The following is a 21795-nucleotide window of genomic DNA, read 5'->3' as shown; positions in this document are numbered from 1 at the left end:
TGATGATGGTGGTGGTGGTGGTGGCGGCTAATTCTTATGGAGAATTTACTAAGTGCCAGGGCTTATTTTAAATGTTTTTATATATTAACTTCCTTAATTCTCTTAACATTCTAATGCAAATGAGGAAACTGAGGCACAGAGAAGTGGAGAAATTAAGTGAGTGAAGTCACTTTACTAAAAAGTAACAAAGTGAGAATTTGAACCAGAGTCAGATCAAGAGTCCATGCTCCTAACTGCTATTTAAAACATAGAGAAAGAGAAAGACAGAGAGAGGACGAGAGAGGGATCAGTGACGGAGAAAGGAGAGGGGACAGAGGGTGATAGGGAGAGGGAATTGAGGAAAAGAGAGATCGAAGCTTACTAGAGATGTGTCCACTGGAAAATACATGTCTCCTTGCAGAAATTGGCTGGTCTACAGAAAACTGTTCTTTGGCCAAATTTCTTCTTGGCAAGCACGTGTTTGCAGAAAAATGAGCCCAAGACTTTCTACTTACAATGGCTCCTTCATGCCCCCAATTCTCGGTAATATGTTACGATGGCATCACGATTTTGGAACATTACTTCTTAAGCCTGGAACCGTTGGCTACTGGAAGTCTTGCCAAGACCATGGAATTGGTGGGTTTCCAATCTCTTCCTGTGCTGTGTGTTGGAGTCCCAGCAGATGGAAGAGTGGGAGTGGGTAAAAGGCATGGTAAGAGAGAAGGAGAAGGAGGCTTTATATTTATTGGCGTTCTTTGCAAATTTCTATGATTTATAGCCAAAAGAGTTTATTTTAAAACTTCCTGATGAATAAACAATACTGTTTATAGGAAGATGTCTGGTAAAATTCCTTCAGTTTTAACTTTGTTATATTTCTATTACAAATTTGATCTGGTCCCTGAAAAAGTAAGAAGCTTACATGACATTAAAAATAAAAGCTGAAAGAATGAAAAGAGAATACACATTCAAGTAACTATTTGTTTAGCTGATGTGGTAACAGCAATGGCTTGAGTGCTTTTTTGGAATTAGCTGATTTTCGAACCAACGAGTTATATCCATAAGAAAGCTATGATCTGATGTTCTCTTCACCTTAATTGATTCTTGAGTCTTTGAAGTACAGAGATTAATTCTCAGAATGTACAGTTTAGCATTTTCAATCTGGACAGTGTGGTGGGAAAACTGATGGGAATTCTCAAAACCATTAGCCTTTGGGTAGGATTGCCTTATCAAAAGTTCAAAACAGGTAATGTTTTTTTCATTTTGTTTATCCCTTGATGCTGTGTTTGCTCACCTAGAACTGTCAAGTTTTCTTCCTCATTTTTCATCAAAATTTGTTCAGGTGCTTCATTCTGAACAACATTTTAGCAAGTCCAATCTACCATGATATTAAAGGGATAATACATCATGACCAAGCAGGATTTATCCCAAGAGTATAACATTGGTTTCACATTTGAAGATCAATTTATCATATAAACAGTAAAAAGAGTATGGGGAATCTGTGTATCTTCCACTCAGTTTTGATGTGAACCTAATATTTTCTTAAAAAAATAAAGTCTGTTAAAAAGAAAGGAATTGTGTAGCCATTTCAATAGGTCAAGAAAAGGCATGCGACAAGATGCGGTATTTTTTTTTCATGATCAAAACTCTCAGAAACTAGGAATTGAAGGGAACATTTTGAAAAACCTAGAGTTAATGTAATACTTAATGGTGAGAGAGTGAATGCTTCCCTTCTAAGATGAGGAACATGGCAATGATGTCCTCTCTCTCTGCCTCTGTTCAGCATTGTGTTGGAGCTTCTAGTGAGTAAAACAAGGCAAGGAAAAGAAATAAAAGGTCAAGGGACGGAAAAGGAAGAGATAAAATCAGATCTTATCCAAACACTGAAAATACCAGTGTTGGCAAGGATTTGGGGCAACTGAAATGCATACATTGGTGGTGGGGACGCAAAGGGAAGCCACCAGGCAGTTATACAGATACCAACCACATAAACTGTAATTCCGTTGCTGGACATTTACCTACGAGAAAAGAAAGTAGGTGTCTGTACAAAGACTTATACATATACATTTGCAGCAGCTTTATTTATTAATGCCCAATACTGGAAGTAATCAAAATCCCCATCAAAAGGTGAATGGATCAACAGATTGTGGCATATCCCTATAATGGAACGGTATGTATCAACAAAGAGCAAAACAAATATTGATACATGTGACAACGTGGAAGAATTTCAGAACCACTAGGCTGAGTGAAAAAGTCAGACAAGAACACATACAATATGAATTCATTTTTATAAAATTCTAGAAAATGCCAAGCAATCTGTAATGACAGAAAGCAGGGCAGTGGTTACCTGGAGAAGAGAAGAGAGGAGAAGATGAGAGATGGATTTCTAAGGGGGCATGATGACATTTTGGAGGGTACTTAAATATTCATTTTTTTAAATATTTTTATTTATTTCTAGGAGAGAGAGAGAGACAGCGTGAGCAGGGGAGGGTCAGAGAGAGAGGGAGACACAGACTCTGAAACAGGCTCCAGGCTCTGAGCTGGCAGTCAGCACAGAGCCCGAAGCGGGGCTCGAACCCACGAACCGCGAGATCATGACCTAAGCGAAAGTCGGACGCTTAACCGACTGAGCCACCCAGGTGCCCCTAAATATTCATTATTTTGATTGAGGGTTTTTTTGTGTGCTTGTGCTGAAACTCATGGGCTCGCACAGTTTATTAAATATATGCAGTTTATGCTATGTCAGTTACATCCCAGTAGAGCTGCTATGAAATTAGCAAGCATGAAACAGAAGGTAGAGGAAGCTATTTGGGGGCCTTTCCTGATGTTCCTGGAACTTCATCAAGTAGACTGTTACCTGCACTGCCTATATCCAAGTTTGGCCCTATTTTGGTGTAGGAAAAGATCTAATTACAACCCAGCTTCTGAAATGTAATGTATTTATTTCAAATGGACCAACTGTTTCTATGTTACCTTGATGTACCCAGTCCCTAAGAAGGAGCTGGCAGTAATCGGGAGGTAAGTTCCTTGTTCCAAATACCAGAGAATCAGGTGTGAGGCAGCTGAAAGAGCTCTTATTTTTAATCTTATTTCTCCCCAAAATGAAATATATACCCTGTGTTGATGCTTCAGAACACTGAGAATGAACACAGATGGTAAATCAAATTTAGGGAGGAGGGATGTTCTATATAACTCCTAAATGCCAACTCCAAAACACTAGATGGCTCCCCTAATGTATTTTAGATTGGAGTTAAAAATAGGGCTCCTCATCAGAATTATTGAGAAAGATGACAATCATTTTTCAAGCAATGGATGGTTGCATCTATATGGGCTCTAGCCGATGAAGAAAAGGAAAATGCCATTCAGACTGAATAAAGCACTTTTAGAGATTGGAACTTTCAGCTATTTCTTCCGCAGTGGGGCTAATACACACCACATAGGGCCAGCCTAATGAGCTGTCGCTATTGAATGATTTGGGAATGCATTACGCAAAATGGTCATGTATTATTTCAGAAAAGAAACAATAAGCGTTTTTTAAAACCAACTTAAAAACATGTACTTGACAGTTGGTGTTGAAGGGTTGCAGAATATGACACTCCAAAATATGCCTGTGGGAGCTCAGGACATGCCTCTGCAAAACATGTCTCATTGGTCTAGATTATTCTGAGCTGTTGGCACTTGAAAAGCAGCAAGTGCAGGGAGAAGCTTCAGCTCCTCCAAAAAGAGCTCGATTGTCATGGATGGGTTCTCTGGGAGTTTCTTCAACAGGGAAGACTGACTCTTGTCACAGGAAAACAGAGTAGACGTCGACCCCACACCCAGACAGACTTTGTCACAAACTGTGGTACCTCCCATCTTTTCCTCTGAGTGTCCCTCACCCTTCCTAAAAATCATTTCTTCTCCCCAAGAAGCCTGAATCTCCCTCCCCTCTCCCTATTATAAAGGTGGTATTTAAGCCTGAATTCTAAGCCACCTTCAGGAGTTACTCATTTTCGCCTGGCTCTTTTCCCTTCTTTATATGATGTTACATGATAATAAGCTTCTGTTTCTTTTTCTCTTGTTAATCTGTCTTTTATTGTAAGGTCTCAGATAAGAACTCGGAAGGGTAGAGGGAGAATTATTTTCCATCCCCTGCAGTGTCACAGGATTATTAACAGCAGTAAAAGCCAAAATGACCAACTTCAACTTTACTGACCCCCTGAGGATGTTTTGGAAGCAGGAGGATGGAGCTGAATTTTCTGAGAGGCTGGACACATGCGTTGGCTGAAAGGTTAGAGAAACTGATAAAGAAATTAAAAAATGCAGGTTCTTGAATTAGTCGTTTCCAAATATTCCTAGATGTGTGAATTTACCTATTTTTCTCATCTGTAAAATGGATATTCAGTGAATGCTAGTCTGCCCATCCCCACTAACGAGCAGACTTCACTCTCCTTGTGTGTACATAGTAGAAAAATCTATATCTATATTTGCATAGTACCTGGTAGTTTGTAAAACACTTTCATATTTATGAGTGATTTGCAAATTTTTTTTAAAAAAAAGGAATGTTTTTTCTTTTTTGAAATGAAAGACTACACGGGTATGCAGGATATAAGAAAATATAAAGGTGGGTTTGCTCTGGTTGAACAAGGTTGAGAGTTTCAACCTTTGCAATGCCTCCAACCATTCCTATACCTTCTTCCCCTCTATATGAGAACTTCTCTATGCAGTACAGTTGAAAACCTCTGCTATTCATTATATCATTTGATCAAATACAGGACTTAGATGGACACTGATATGATAGAGAATCTTAGAAATCAGAGGATTAGGTTTTCATTAAAATCATATATTTACTTCTTTAGGGGCTTTATTCTAAGAGGCAGCGTAGTCTGTGGGGAAGCCCCTTTCAGGAAAGATGCTTTGCTCATGGGTGAAGGTGTGTTTTCTCCAGCTAGTCTATCAGTTCACTGAGGAGATTACTTCTCTGTTTCCATTTCTCTGTCTCTCAAATGGTTATATTATTTAATAGCAACCTCCCTTCTGTTTTCAAGGATACTAAGAAAGGGATCCAAGTTCACTGAATGAATCATACACAAAGCCAGAAAGAAATAATGAACCAATTGTGAAGATGGATATGGGTGAAGAAATTTTCTTTTATCTTAGACAAGCCAACATTTTCCATGATGCCAATTTTAATATAAATCTTGGCTAATGTCTAATAACCCAAAGCCTTGACTAGTGACTAATAAAATTGAGTTATTCTACTTTTTGGATTACAGACAAAGGCAATTGCTAGCTGAGTGGCCCACAGGGGATTCTTCTGAAGCAAGTGAACCCTTGTTTTCCAAGTAGGGCTAATGTTTCCCCCTCAAGCCCTGTGAGATGGTCTTCCGGGAAAATAGTCTCAGTTCAAGCTTCCTTAAGTTCCACAGGGATGAGCACATCTTGTACAAGCTATGATATTTAAAGCCACACTAAGCTTTCAGATTGCTATGCTATGAGAAGTAGATTATTCCTATGACAAACCTTTAGTGGTTTGGCCCAGATTAAGCATCTGATTGTCCAGGAGATGGATGGGCCTTCCTCTGGGTCTCAACCTCCTTCCTTCTATTGCCTGGTTTTAGTCAAGAAGGAGATGAAAGGAAGAAGCACAGAAAAGTCTGTCTGGGTGAGCAGCTCTATAGAAGATTTAGTGCAAGGGGGAAGTGTTGGAACCTTTTGGTTGTGTCCAATTTCTGCCTTAGGCAGTGATTTCAAGTATCTAGTTTTTTGGGTTTTTTTTTCCTACACATTCAGACTCTTGGAGGAAGAAAGGTGATCAGTTACTCATCCAGGACTGTGGATCCCAGACTTTCAGAATTTTTATGGATCAGAAGAATTCCAAAAAAAACTTTTGGAATCAACAGGAGCTTGGTGACTTTCTTTTTAAAAAATTTTTTTAATGTTTTATTTATTTCTAGGAGAGAGAGACAGCGTGAGCAGGGAAGGGTCAGAGAGAGAGGGAGTCACAGACTGAAACAGGCTCCAGGCTCTGAGCTGGCAGTCAGCACAGAGCCCGATGCGGGGCTCGAACCCACGAAGCGCGAGATCACGACCTAAGCGAAAGTCGGACGCTTAACCGACTGAGCCACCCAAGCGCCCCGGTGACTTTCTATTTAGCCAAATAAGGCCTTTTAAAAAATGACTCTTGTCCTCTGTCATCATCATTTCATTAACAAACTGACACTTAACTACCCTTACCTCTCCCTACATGGAGGGAGGATGTAATCTACAACAAAAGGCAATCTTTTACATTTGAGGTTTGGCTTTGTGAAAAAACGCATTACACAATCTTTGTTTTTCTTGTTTTGCTGTGGAATTACGAGAGCGTTGCCACGGACCAGCACTTGGGAACACCAGTGTCAGAGCACCCTGGAACACTAGGGCAGATTTCTTAGCAGCCTATTTCATGTAGAATCAATGATTCCATTGGGAAAAACAGTTTTAAGGGCTTTTGAAGTGGCTAACTATGAAGCGCTCAGGACCTTGTCATGAAGCATTAGACTCGCCATGTGTTTGGTGGTGTTCTTGGTGATCGGGAGATATCAGAGATAGGAACAAGGCAGAGGGCATAATTTCCCTCCTTGATCATTGCCTTGGTGCCAGCACAAAGGGATATTTTGTCTGTGATTCTGTTTAGGATCATTCACATGACACCTTAGTTCATCTCAAGGGCAGCGTGTTAATAGCTAAAGCCTATTAAAAGAGTATCAAAGACCTCAGTAGGAAATTAGGGCCACCCGTTCAGTCTCTACTATTACTGTATTCTTGGGAGAGAGATAGTGTCCTCCCCACCAAAGATCATTGTCAGTGGCCAGGAAAGCTGCAGTGGACATGGGAATGTGGTTGCCACCATGACAGCATTATAATTCCAACAGAATCACGGCAAGGTCAGATGGTGCTGGGCCAATATGAGGGCCAGAGGCAGCTGGGGTTGGCAGGTCAAAGGCACCAGGAGTGGTGAGGGGGGGCTTTAGTGATCACTAAAAGAACAGTGACCTGACTGCCCAAAGAAGGAAGAAGCTATGGAAAATTCCATTTCCAGGAATCCTCTGGTTGGGACAGTTTCAATGACTTAAAAAATTAATAAACTTAATTTTTTTTAAGAGCAGTTTTAGGTTACAGAGTGATAGCTCAGAAATTATAGGGGGTTTCTGTGTAAACCCATCCATCCAATCAACAATTCCCCTATTAATAACATTTTGCACTGGTGGGCACTATGGTCTGAAAGCTTTTACCTCCCCCCTAAAATTCATATGTTGGAAATTCAATGCCCAAGGTGATGGTACCAGGAGATGGAGACTTTAGGAGGTGATTGATCATGAAGGGTTGAATGAGATGCCCTTATGAACGAGGCCCCAGAGAGATCTGTCTTCCCTTCCACCTTGTGAAGATACAACCAGAAGTCTGCAACCAGAAGAAGGCCCTCACCAGACCATGGTGGCACACTGATCTGAGCCCTTTAGCTTCTAGCACTGTGAGCAATAAATTTCTGCTGATTATAAACCACTCTGTTTGTGGTATTTTGTCAAGCCGGAACTGACTGAGACAGTGTGGTTCATTTATTACAATTGATGAACAAGTATTTATACATTATCATTAATGAAAGTCTATAGTTTACATTAGAGTTCACTTTTTGTGTTATAGAGCTCCGCAGGTCTTAACCATTGTGTAACGAGATGTATCTACCATTATAACATCATACAGACTAATAGTTTCACTGCTTTAAAAGTCCCCTGTGAGCTACCTGTACATCACTCGTATCCTCTTCCTTGAACTCTGGGCAACCACTGATCTTCTTACTATCTGTACAGTTCTGCCTTTTCCAGAATGGCATGCAGTTGGAATCCTAGAGTATATAGACTTTCAGAATGACTTCTTTCACTTAGCAATATGCATTTAAGTTCCCTCCATGTCTTTTCTTGGCTTCATGGCCTCTTCCTTCCTCCTTTAAAAGTAGTTTTATTTAAAAAAAATTTTTTTTAATGTTTTATTTATTTCTAGGAGAGAGAGAGAGACAGCGTGAGCAGGGGAGGGTCAGAGAGAGAGGGAGTCACAGACTCTGAAACAGGCTCCAGGCTCTGAGCTGGCAGTCAGCACAGAGCCCGACGTGGGGCTCAAACCCACGAACTGCGAGATCATGACCTAAGCGAAAGTCGGACGCTTAACCGACTAAGCCACCCAGGCGCCCCTAAAAGTATTTTTAATTGTGGTGATAAATATATGTTACCATTTTAGCCATTGGTAAGTGTACAGTTTAGTGGCATTAAGTACATTTGCACTGTTACCCAACCATCACCACCATCCCTCTCTACTTTTTTATTTTGCAAAACTAAAACTGTACCCATGTAGCTGTAAGTCTCCATTCCCCACTCCTCACCAGCCTGACAAATACCATTCTACTCTCTCTGTCTATTAATTTGACTACGCTATGTACCCCATGTAGGTGGAACCATAGTATTTGTCTTTCTGTGTCTGGCTTAGTTCACTTCGCCTGATGTCCTCAAGGTTCATCCATGTTGTAGCATGTATCAGAATGTTCTTCCTTTTTAAGACCGAATAATATTCTATCATATGACTGTACAACATTTTGTTTGTTTATTCACCTACCCAGGGATACTTGGGTGTCTTCCATCCTTTGGCTAATGTGAAAAATGCTGCTAGGAACATTTCAAATATGCAAATATTTCCTTAAGACCCTCATGACGGGTCATATGGTAGTTTTATTTTTAATTTTTTTAAAATGTTGAAAAAAATTTTAATGTTTATTTATTTTTGAGAGAGAGAGAGATCGAGAGAGAGACAGAGCCCAAGTGGGAGGGGGGCAGAGAGAGAGGGAGACACAGAATGTGAAGCAGTCTCCAGGCTCTGAGCTGTCAGCACAGAGCCTGATGCAGGGTGCAAACTCATGAGCTGTGAGATTGTGACCTGAGTTGAAGTCAGCCGCTTGACCGACTGAGCCACCCAGGCGCCCCTAGTTTTAATTTTTAAAGGAACCACTACACTGTTTTTCATAGCCCTGCACCACTTTCCACACCCACAGATGGTAAACAAATGTTCCAATTTTCTGCATCCTTATGAACACTTGTTATAAAAAAACCTTTTTTTTTTTAATAGTAGCAATCCTAATGAGTGTGATACCATAATGTATCTCATGGTACATGGCTTATTCCTTTTTATCTAATGATATACCGTTGTGTATAGATGTACCATAGTTTTTTTTATCCATTCACCTATTGAAAGATATCTTGGTTGCTTCCAAGTTTTGGCAGTTATGAATAAGGCTGCTGTCAACATTTATGTGCAGGTGTTCATGTGGGCATACATTTTAAATTCATTTGGATAAATACCAAGGAGCATGATTGCTGGAGCACATGGTAACATCATGTTTAGCTTCATAAGAAACCATCTTCCATAGCGGCTGTACCATGTTGCACTTCCAACAAAGACGATTTTTGATGTTCATTATTATCGTTACCCACACCCCTTGATTGTCCTTGCTTGTTGGTGTGCTCTGGGAAGGAAGAGTGCAGATGGATTGTTGACAACTGTCAGAATGTTATCTTTATGTTCCTTCATTACAACCTTCAACCGACTAGCCCTCTAGAGAACGAATTTGGACTAAACCGAGGCAAAAATTGCTTAGGTCTGGGTTCTGGATGCCAGACTTCATTTTCTGTAGAGATTAAAGAATATTAAGAAAGGTAGAATTTGAATACTCCCCAAAATAAAACTCACAGTGCTGCATCTAAGATACACATCACTTACGTGCTAATATTCTCTTCTACTACATTTCCTATGCTTTCGATACTTGGATACATTTCAATGTTTGGGACCCTGTGCTCCACAGAAATCTGTTTACTCTTCAGAGAAGGGAGAGTGGTAAAGGACTCTTCCTGAAAGTTTGAATCTGGAACTCAGAATTTAAAAATACCAGCCTCCTTGAGAATATTCAGAATTGTTTTTATAGGTAGAATTTCTAAATTAAAATGACCCTTACTAGATACACTCACAACCGAAGTGAATGCGTATGTGTACCAAAAGACATATAAGAGAATGTTCTCAGATGGCTGTGTGTGATAATTCACAATGAGCAGCAATCCTAATGTCCACCAAAGGTAGGATGGATACATCGAATGTGGTATCTTCATACAATGGAATCCTCTGTGGCAACAGGAATGATTGAACTACAAATACACAATGAAAATGGATACCATTCCGTTGTAATTATGTAGCTTCATTCTATACATCTTCCAGGACAAACCTACCCTCATTATTCTTTATGGATAAAGGTATAAAGTAGGCGGTTACTATCTTAGTACACTTTAGTCCTTGACATTCGCTCCGGCCATGTCTGTATGTGTGCTATGCATGACTTATTTTGCTGGGTGTTGGGGATATAAACGAGTTTAACACAAAATACCAGCTCTGGTGGGCTTTATGCTCCTGAGAAGAAAAGATGTATTGTCAGGAAGCGTAAAGAACTGCACGTGTTAAAGTACACAGGGAAACAATGATAAAGATGTGTCATCAGGCAACGACTTTTCGTCAAAGTACTAAGTGCAGTAAGTTGAAAAGAAAAATCCCTGTGAACTGGAATGCTCTGGTTTGGCTCCTTGGATAATGATGAAAAATAGTTTGGGTGGAGAGTCCTAGAATTTGAAGCTTTATGCAATATCATTTATATTCATGGGTTGGTAAGGAGACTGGACTAGTAAGGGCGTAAGCTTGAAAAGTGGGAAATAATATTGAAAACTGCATTCATACTGGATTACTTAAAGGCTTTATTGTTCACTGCATTAGTTTTCTATTGGGGCTGTAAGAGTGCCAAAAACTTAGTGCCTGAAAATAACACAGGTTTATTGTCTCATAGTCCTGGAGGTCAGAAGTCTGAAATGAGCCTCACTGGGCTAGAATCAAGGTCGCAGAAGTGCTTTATCAAATTCTAGAGATTTAAGGGGAGACTCCATTTTCTTGCCTTTTCCAGCTTCTAGAAGTTTCTTACATTTTCTGACTGTGGCTCCTAATGTCATCAAGGCCAGCAATGTCTTCTGGAGTCATTCTTAAATCACTCATTCCAACACCAACTGTTCTGCCTCCCTCTTCCACATTTAACGATCCCATCTATATGATCCAGGATAATTTCCTTATTTTTAGATCAGCTATTTACATTAACAGCCTTAATTCTACCTGAAATCTTAATTCTTCCTTGCCATATGTGTGATGGTTAAGTTTTATGTGTTGACTTGGCCTGGCTCTAGTACCCTGTTATTGAATCAAATATATTCAGGGTGTTGCTGTGAACGTATTTTGTAGATGTGGTTAACATCTAGAATAGGTTGATCTTAAGATTACCTTCAATAATTTGGGTGGGTCTCATCCAATCATTGAAAACACTGAGATTCCCCCAAAGAAGAAATTCTGCCTCAAGATTATAGTATCGACTTCAGCCTGAGAGTTTCCAGACTGTTGGCTTCCCCTACACATTGGGACTTACTAACCCTGACAACTGTGTGATCCAATATATAACATATACATTATAATATATGTAATAATATATGCTATATTATAGAATATAATGTATACAATAAAATTATATTAAAAATACAATTATATATAAGATATATATTATATAAATATATATATATGTTTTCCTCCTGTATTAGGCAGAATAATGGACCAAAGATGTGGCTATTATTATGTCACATCCAGCTACTAAGTTTGATTATTTTTCTACATTCAAGGAGACATCATTGAAGAGCTTTGAATGGAAAGTGATGTGGTAAAAGATTACTTTTACAATGGTGTGTTGGTTATATGGAAAGGGAGACACCAGAGAAAGGTAGAAACACATCTAGGTATGAGGCGATGTGGTTCTGGGTCACAGTGAGTGGTCCTGGGAATGAAAAATAGAGTAAGGTTATTCCAAGTCTTTGGAAATGAGTAAACATGCAGTTAATTTTACGTGGAGGTAGAGGGTAGGACAGAAAAAGGATTTTGAGCCAACATCACACTGAAAGATATTCAGCTAAGGGACAGCAACTGTGGCAGTAATTTATACCCATAACATTTAATGTAAAGAATTGTTACCTAGTGAGAAGGCGGTTCACTAGATGAAATAAAGCCCTAGGAAGTACACAGAGAGCAGTGCAGAAAATGGCTACCTCCAGCTATGATGGAGGGAATGTGAACAAGAAAAGAACTTAGAAGTTTAAAAGAGGGGAGCCTGTGTGGCTCAGTCTTTTAAGCGCCAGACTTAGCTCAGGTCATGATCTCAGTTCATGATCTCAGGGTTTGTGAGTCCAAGACCCGCATCAGTCTCTGTGCTGACAGCTCAGAGCCTGGAGCCTGCTTTGGATTCTGGGTCTCCTCTCTCTCTCTCCGCCCCTCCCCCTGCTCTCTCTCTCTCAAAAATAAACATGAAAAATTTTAAAAAAGAAAAGAAATTTAGAAGGGATCCCTGCCCTCCACCAGATTGGATCAGGTCCTCTTTGGCGATGGGCAAGGTAGCCTCAAAACAGGCATCCTGCTGTGATGGATGACAGGTGCTGGGGGGCCTGGGTAGCAACGGGTCTGAGGCTGCCCAGATGAGCGCTGCAGAGGAGGGGACAGGCCCTGCCTCCTGCTTCCCACGTCAGTGTCCCGGCAGCGCCCCCTGTTGGCAAAGACAAACATCAAGCTAACTGGCAAGGGAGAGCCATCCACAGGGTCCAGATCCAATGTTATAAAGCAGGTAAAGAAAGATGGATTTGGAACCGTGGCGATCAGTGAGGAACCAGCACAACCTCCATTAGATAAAACCTTGCTAATAAAATGGTAAACGATAGAGAATATTGACGATATTCCTTTGTTCATGCTTCCTGCTTTTCCCTAAAAAGTGGCAATATTACGCCACAGTCAAATCCTTAATTTCACACACCTCTGGGGACAGAGTAGAAAATGAAAGTAGGTCGACTTTACTAGAAGAGAACTGGAACCAGAAGAAGACTGCCTGACTAGAAGCAGAGAACTTTGTGAGTCACGGTCAAAGCTGGATGCAGCTCACGGTGCAAATCATCTTTCACCATTTTCTACCTTACTTATGTTGTTTGTATGATGCGAGGGGTTGAGTTGATTGGCTATGTGATGAGAGGAGGAAAAGGCTGCCATGCTGGTTCCTGGTTCATGTGCCGGTGCTGCTGAGGGGAAAGGCAGCTGCTCTCTCCCTTGACCGCCTTTCTGGTCATTGACCCTCTGTCTGGCTAAGTCTCCTCTTCCCCAAGTCAGATATTCCAACTCATTGATACTGGTAGCACCTGTGCAAGACATGGGTCCCAACTCCGCTGTTCATTGTGTAGCCTCAGTCCAAACTGCTCACTTCTCTGAAGCCCTGTTTCTATATTTGTAAAATAAAGGGTTTGAGCTAGAGAGTTCTAAGAGACTCTTGTCTCTGTAAAAGCTTTTAATTTAAAAAAAAAACCCTCCCCTTTATCTAGTCCTTTCTCCCTCGTAAATGGCCTTTGTTATGCATATAACTGCCTCATTGCATGATGCCTGGACCGGAGCTCCTTCATATGGGACCAGAGTGAGGCATGCCTGAGACTCCCAGGGAAGAATGTTTTCAAGGACTTCTGGGAAAACACAGCACATTTTTTGAGCATAATGGGTTCAGCTCTGTTTAGCTTCTTTTGCCCATAATACATACAGAAAAAGAAAACAAATGGTGAAAATACAAAATTGAAGATGGAGATGGCAGTCAGTCTCCATCATAGAGTGTACATTTTGAAGGCAGAGCCCAGATAGTTTTCTTCTTCTTTGCAGAGTCATGCAGCTCAGTGCTATGGCCATCTGTGTACTCAGGAGATACTGGTTGAAGTAAGTAGATTATGTATGTTTCCATTTCTGGTAGTTACATTTTTTTTTAAGACTGTTTAGTCTAGAAAAGTTAGATGGTGTTTTGGCTTGAGCCTCATAACTTTTGTAACTTGACGGAAGTCACCATAAACTCTAGATCATATGAGTTAATTTTTAGATTAGAAACTTCTATTTTACTCTATACAACTAAAAGGAGTAGGGTTTGATTCAACTCACAGGCTCTACAAGCAACTTATGGACAATGCAGAGCATCGATCTGTAAATTGTAAGAAGGAAAGTGTTGGTTGGACAGGCAGGTCACAGAAGGTCTACCACGTGCAGAGCCCCCTTTGGAGGGAATCCTCTGCCCAAGGTCCCCGATGAAAGGGGAGGCTGGTCGGCACAGCATGATCCCATGCTCACCTCCCACCCTGCTCCTTTTATGGGCCAAGAATGGGAATTTGACTCAAGGACTGTCACTCAGTAGGTTGGCCAAACTTCCCTTCAGTCCCCGCTCAGGTTGCCTGATCAGTTTCTCTCTTTTGAAAATTTAGATTTGAAACAGGAAAAATTGGCTGAAACCCAAAGATTATTATGAAAAAAGAGTCAGGAGAAACTCATGATGGGCTGCGTTCCAGGTAAAGTCAAGAGGGAATAGTGGACATGGTGAGTCAAGAGAAGTTGAGTGGTAGAGAAATGACATACAGAGTAAATAGGAAGAACCAGCCAGTGGTCCAGAGGGAAAAGAGACAGACAGGTAGAGAGCCATTTGGAACTGAGCAGAGGTCCCAAGATTCAAAGCATCCCCCAAACCTGATGGTACAGCTGGGCTGTATCTGCTATAAATACTACAAAAGCATGCACTTAGCGGAACTCCAGTGTCAAATCTTGCTAAATTGCTGATACTTACAGTAACCAGATAAATGTGGTGTCTCTCTTTTTCTCTTCCTCTTGCTCTTCAGTCCTATCTTATATATACGAAGTTTAATATGTATATATGTTTTTGGGTGCCTGGGTGGCTCAGTCAGTTAAGTGTCCGACTCTTGGTTTTGGCTCAGGTCATGATAGCAGGATTCGTAAGTTCAAGCCCTGCATTGGGCTCCGTGATGACAGTGCAGAGCCTGCTTGGGATTTTCTCTCTCTCCCTCTCTGTCTGCCCCTCTTCCACTCACTCTCTGTCTCTCAAAATAAATAAACTTAAAAAACATGTTTTAATATTATAAATTCAATAGTTTATAATGTATACACATCACATATAATTTTAATTTATGCTGTGATGCAATTATGTGATTAAATTATATAATCTCTCTACTTTGTTATAATATAGCTTTTGAAATGTTAGTCTCTATATGATGTTTAGTATATAGAGAACTGTGTTAATCACTCTCTGTTTCTCTAGGAAGAGGAAATGGGCCAAGGCTGGAGGAAAAGACCACCATTCAGACAGGAGGAAATACACACCGAATGGAAAATGAAGACACAGAGATTAACATCCACATTCTGAAAGCGATAACAGTGCAGTGTTCAGTAAACGGCTTGGCAAAAAATTTCATTTTGTCTCCTGAATAAACATCAAATCCACCAGATGGGGCTCTAATATTCTTTTAGTTCAACGACAGAAAATTCCAAGCATTTACTATTATCTTTAGAGACAGAAAACATATTTCCCATATTAAAAGAATTTGCTTGAGATAGGGCTATGCCTTAATAAGCATTATCATTATTTTGTATCTTTTAATGCTATAAAGTGATTTATACAGAAAGTGGCCAATTTGCTGGAAATTGAGGCATCCAAATAGTGGAATTAAATCAATTCAAGTAATTCTGAGTTAAACCCTTTTGCAAATGTTCTTTTAAGGAAATAAGGACATATTTCACACACAAATAGGTGCATATTGCTACAGGACTGTTCCATCTTTGGAGTTACTGACATAATTTAAAATGTGAATTGTTTAAAATTATATTAAATGATTGTGAAATTTATCACAGCTGCAATATACTCAGCCCGATCCAGCTCTTTTGATAGGTTATGCTTTAAGAGTTAGAAATTGAGATTTTTTTTTTTTCCTCAGGGCAGGGATGTGGGTTCTCCAAAGAAAACATTTTGCTTCTATTTTTCTGAGGTTTAGATTTGGAAATCTGAGTCTCTTCTTGGACTCGTTTCTCCGTGACTCAGAACTTTTGTTGTTCAATCTGGAAAGAATGCCAACTTGAGAACTGCATCTGAATTTTGATTGAGAGAGTGGGTGGGTCAAAATGACAGACTTGAGACCGAGCTGGTTTGGGTCCCTAATGTCATCCAGTGGAAGAGTCCTGAGTTAGGACAGGGAGCCAGGCGTCGTTGATGTCTCCGGCCAGCCAGTCACGAAGGCCCATCGTGATGCTACCACTCCCCCAAAGTGTCTATGTGGTAACTATTTTGTCCTTCTGTGGGCCTCCTGGGCCTGGCTGAGGCTCCCTTTGGGAAGGACAGCTCTCCAGAGAAGGTAGCAGCTGAGAGCCCAGCAGCTGACTTGCACGGGAGCTGGAGGACAGGGGCGCATCTGTCCTTTCTCGTCGCTAAGGCCACCAGCCGCACAGCCCCACGTAGACTCACTTGGCAATGACGCGTCCTGGAGCTGAGCAATGCCGCAGCCCTGTTTGTGCTAATCTTCCTAAAAAGGAAAGTTTTGTAAATTGTGAAGATTAGTGAACTTTTATTTCCAGGCAAACTATAAGTACATAAACAGTCTACATTGGCCCTTGGGGGGTTAGTCATCTTCCCCCTCCCACCCCCGCCCCACACACATTTGTAGCTAAAACATGGAAAGTATCAAATATACATGCTTGTTTAAGCCATTAGATGTATTTGCCATTAGATGTACTTGGTGCCGTGGCCAGCGATGGGAGGGATTTCTGAGGAGGCTACAGGGGGTTAGAACCCACAGCCCCACCCTGCATTCTGCATTTGGAGTGGGGCTGGCTCAGTCTACTGCTGGTTAGAGGCCAACCAGGGAAGCGAAAAGCAGGTTCTGGAGGGCATGATGATAACTAGCGTCAAGTGTCACTTAGAGGCCAGAGCTCTGGGAGAAATACCTTCCAGGGGTTCGCATTTGCGTGTCCACCATCAGAGCTGGCAGGCATCCTCATCAAACTGCTACATACAAGAGAGGATGTGGCTTGCCCAGGCCATGCTGCAGCGACTGCTGACTGTCATTCAGCACTGTTGGCCCTGATTCGGGGAATAAGAGGGTGCTGAGGACAGACAGCACTCAGAGATCTTCCAAGAAGGCAGACGACCTCAGGGAACTCATCAAGGAAACCCATTTATGGAGTATTTGCTATGTACCAGCCTCTGACACATGTAGAGCGCAGCTCCTGGGTGGTGAGGAAGGGCATAGGTTTTGGAATCGGATGACCAGAGTTCGCATCCTGAGTCAGCCTTTTCCCAGGCGGACAGTTCCGAGTGCATTACCGAATCCTCTTGGCATCTATACACTTCAGTTTTTAACCTTCACAGTGGAAATACTGGTCCCTGTGTCACAGAACACTTCAAAGGATTAATCGACGTCACTTGCATAAAGTGTTTATTTTACAGGTAGGAGGGAACTACTTCCCAAAGGTATGAGTGGGTGCAGGTGGAAAGGGAATATGGTACAGGTCTCTCTGACTCCTGGCTCCTCTGCTTGCGATACCCCTACCCCGTGTAGATGACGCAGAGGCGAGGGCGAAGGGGCGGGCTCATGCAATAGCGCCACCCCTCTGGCATCTTCAGCAAGGGGTCTTCTTCAGCTGTTGACTCTGCTTCTCAACGTGCCGAGCTCGCCCCAGCCGTGGAGTGTTGGCCTTCGCTCGAATGTAGACTGGGATTCCATCACCCTGGCTACTGCTGGACTCACTCCCTCACCCTCTTTACATTCTTGCTGAGATTTTTACCTTCTTGTGAGGCCTCTCCTTCACAGCCTGACCACCAGTGGGATTCCCAATACACTTTTTCTTCTTTCCGAATGTTCTAAGAGGACACGGGTCTGCCTCTGTTTTCTCCCCCACCGCTGATGCTGATGCGTGCCCAGTGCCTAGAATGGTGACTTAGTAACCAGTTAATAAACATCTGATGAATGAACGTTGAATGAATGAGCAGATGCGGTGGGTGGGGGAGGGCTGAAGGAAGGCAAGAAAAAGATGAGCCCTAAAACTAGTAGGATTTTTGAGTACTGAGTTTTGAGCCTAAAGATAGTAGGGTGGTATAAAGCTCAGTTACTTAAACTATAGCTCAAGGTCAGATTGACCAGGGGCAGGCTTGAAGTTCCGCTGAGTTGTGGAATATTGAATTAGAACTTCTTGTTCCCGTGTGGGTCAGGGCTAGTCCCAGGTTTCAGACATCAGCCTACATCTTTTCATTTAGCCAGTAAGTCAACAAATATGTAGTGATACCACTACGCTCCAGGCACATGGGAAGGGGTCTGGGTGTTGGGGAGACAGAGATGGATAAAACACCATCCCAGCTCTCATGGAGCCCAAAGTCTAGTGGAAGAAACAATTTTGCGTCATTCTGTTAAAAAGTTAGTGAAGTTGAGGTGCCTGGGTGGCTCAGTTGGCTAAACGTCTGACTCTTGATTTCAGCTCATTCTCAAGGTTTGTGAGATTGAGCCCCGAGTCGGGCTCCACAGTAATGGCACAGAACCTGCTTGGGATTCTCTCACTCCCTCTCTCTCTCCCTGTCTCTTCCCTGCTCACATGTGCACATGTGCACATTTTCTCTCTCTCTTTCTCTCTCTCTCTCTCAATGAACTTTTAAAAAATTAAAGAAGTTAAGTGTGGTGATAGATCTTGGACAGACTAAGATTTGGGTGTCCTGTGATCACAGGCTTACTGAGGCAGACAGGGGAGGGGGAGACGGCGAGCAGGCAAAAGTTGGTGCTCTGAGAGGCCAATAAGTTGGTTTTCTTTCACACTGCTGGTCTTTAAATATTCATTCAACTGAATTTTAATGGAACAGGGCTAACTTTCTCAAAGTATATAAAAGCATCTGAACTTCAGATAGGGAAGTAAGTGATATAATCCCAGTAAATAGCACAATGCCATGCAATATTTTGTTTTAGATGTTCAGTTGGCTGCAATTGCACACATAGGCCAAAAAAACCAAAGAGAGACAGGGTGGGGCTTGTAAGAAATGTTTGTTTTAATTCTCACTTAGAAATGCTGTTTAATCTGATGGGAGTAAGCAATGTACATTTCACCAATTAATGTATAACTGGAAACCCGTGTTGACTGGTGCCATGTCTACTTTTTCTCTGCAGTTGTTTTGATGGGTCTTATCAATTAGGTTCTGGGCTGCAGCCTGCCTGATCCAGCTTAGTCACCATGTCTTCCCTGAGCCTCAGGGTTTTTTGCCTGTAAAGTGGGTTTAATAATCAGCTCACAGGGTTATTAAGAGATCAAAGTACGGTTTGTGCCAGTTTTTAAGTTTTCGTTAAAAGTTGTGGTGCGGGCATCTGGGTGGCTCAGTCAGTGAAGGGTCTAACTCTTGATTTCGGCTCAGGTCACGATCTCATGGTTCATGGGTTCAAGCCCCCCATCGGGCTCTAACTGACAGTGCAGAGTCTGCTGGGGAGTTTCTCCCTCTCTTTCTCTGTTCCTCCCCCGCTTGTACTCTCTTTCTATCTCAAAATAAATAAATAAACTGAAAACAATTTTAAAAAGCATGTAACATAAAATTGTCATTTTAACCATTTTTAAGTGTACAGCTCAGCAGTGTTAAGTATATTCACATTGTTGCGAAACATCTTCAGAACTTTCTCATCTTGCAAAACTGAAACTCTGTCCACATTAAACAGCAGCTCCCCATTTCTCTCTCCCTCAACCCCTGGTAACCACCATCTACTTTCTGTCCCTATGAATTTGATTACTTTAGTAATCTGTGTAGTGGAATCACACAGAGTTTGTCTTTTCGAGACTAGTTTATTTCACTGAGCATAATATCCTCAAGCTTCATCTGTGTTGTGGCATGTCATGGGATTTCCTTCCTTCTTAAGGCTGAATAAATAATCCGCTGTATGTATACACCAGGTTTTCTTTATCTGCTCCTCTGTTGATAGACATTTAGACTGCTTCCACCTTTTGGTGATTGTGCCTGGTGCTGCTGAGAATGTGGTGTGCAAATGTCCTCTTGAGGCCCTGCTTTCAAGTCTTTTGGGTTTATCCCCATCAGGGGCATTGCTGGGTCATACCGTAGGTCTATTTCCAGTTTAGTTGAGGAGCTCCATGCTGGTTTCCATAGAGCTCACCTTATTGTATATTCCCACCAACAGTGCACGGGTTTTAATGTCTTCACATCCTTACCGGCACTTAGTTTCTCTTTTCATGATAATAGTTTTTCTTTGTGCCGGTTTTAGAAATGATGCTAAGTTATTAATGTGAGATAATTCTAAAGTGAGTGCAGATGTTTGCACAAACTGATTTTATAAAAATATAAATGTAGGGGCGCCTGGGTGGCTCAGTCGGGTAAACCTCTGACTCGTGATTTTGGCTCCGGTCATGATCTCACAGTTTGTGAGTTCAAGCCCCTCACCGGGCTCTGTGCTGACAGCACGGAGCCACTTGGAATTCTCTCTCCCTCCTCTCTCTCTGCCCTTCCCCTGCTTTCTCTCTCTTTTTAAAAATAAATGAATAAGCTTAAAAATATATAAATGTAAGGCGTGTAGTTATATAAATATAAATACATAGACAGTAACGAGATGAGTGTTAAGGCAAATTGAGCTGGGTGGCCCTAACGAGCATGTTTGCAACATCACCAACTGATATACATGGAGTGCTTGTGATATATAGGGTAAAGCATTATGGGACATTGCAATCATAACACATTTAAAAATTACAACAAATTCTATGCGTATGTAAAAAAATTAAACCAATTCACAATCATATCAGGCAAAGAGTGAGTCTTCAGTATGCTCTGGACTTATTCCTCGTGCCTATTACCTTTTCAAAACTCTGCTTCTTAATAGTAGCCATTGAACAAAGCTTTGCTCCACCCTTTCAGAGATCTGCTATGCAAATATCTATTTTCATGTTCCTTTATGTTTTTGGTTGGATGTTACTATACATAGTTTTCATTAAGATTTTAATTGAATTATTTAAAATATTTCCCTTCAGCTTTATTGGTATATAATTGACCTATAACACTGTGTAAGTTTAAGTAGTGTAACATGATGATTTGGTATATGTACATATTGTGAAATGCTTACCACATCAGGTGAGTTGACACATCTATAACCTATTGTTACCATTGTGTGTGTGTGTGTGTGTGTGTGTGTGTGTGTGTGTGTGTGTGTGTGTTAAGAACATTTAAGGTCAAATTTCTTAGCAAATTTCAAGCATACACTACTGGGCTGTTAATGAGACTCACCATGCTGCACGTTACATTCCCACACTTATTTCTCTTACAACTGGAAGGGTGTACCCATTGGCCAGCATCTCCCCACTTTCCCCAACTCCCCTCCCCTCCAAGCCCTGGCTACCACCTTTCTACTCCGTTTCTATAGGTTTGGCTTTTGGAGATTCCACATATAAGTGAGATCATACAGTATTTATCTTTCTTTGTCTGACTTAATCATTACCTTTTATATGTGAGTAATTTATCCACTTGAAATGATTTTTTGGTAACCACAGTGGTTGTCTTTGTTATATCCAATGTAAATTATTGTGGATGTGATGATTCATGTTAGCATTTGACTTTATATGTTTGCTGAAATCTCGTAAAAGGATCATACCTGCCTGTGAGAAGTTATGACATGCCTTGATAATCCAGAGCAGCCAGATGAATGGTCGTCCGAGAGTCATTTCCAGCATCTTTTTTTCTTTTTAAGTTTCTTTATTTATTTTGACGTGGGGGGCAGAAAGAGAGGGACAGAGAATTCCAAGCAGACTCCATCCAGTCAGTGCAGAGACTGATGCAGGGCTCGATCTCACGAACTGTGAGATCACGAGGTGAGC

The 21795-nt window shown here is 41.3% G+C and overlaps 1 long non-coding RNA gene across 1 annotated transcript; it reads left to right on the top strand.

The window, feature by feature from the left end:
* Positions 1-4064: 4064 nt before the first annotated feature.
* On the top strand, positions 4065-15400 carry LOC144223254 (uncharacterized). Its single transcript, XR_013332633.1, has 4 exons — positions 4065-4246; positions 13792-13845; positions 14379-14462; positions 15224-15400. It is a non-coding gene; the product is annotated as an uncharacterized LOC144223254 (long non-coding RNA).
* The last annotated feature ends 6395 nt before the right edge of the window (positions 15401-21795 follow it).

This window comes from Crocuta crocuta, unplaced genomic scaffold (genome assembly GCF_008692635.1).
Source record: "Crocuta crocuta isolate KB4526 unplaced genomic scaffold, BGI_CrCroc_1.0 scaffold31, whole genome shotgun sequence".
NCBI classification, from domain to species: Eukaryota; Metazoa; Chordata; class Mammalia; order Carnivora; family Hyaenidae; genus Crocuta; species Crocuta crocuta.
Note: the sequence above shows the minus strand (reverse complement) of the source record. Positions and strands in the feature narration are given on the sequence as shown.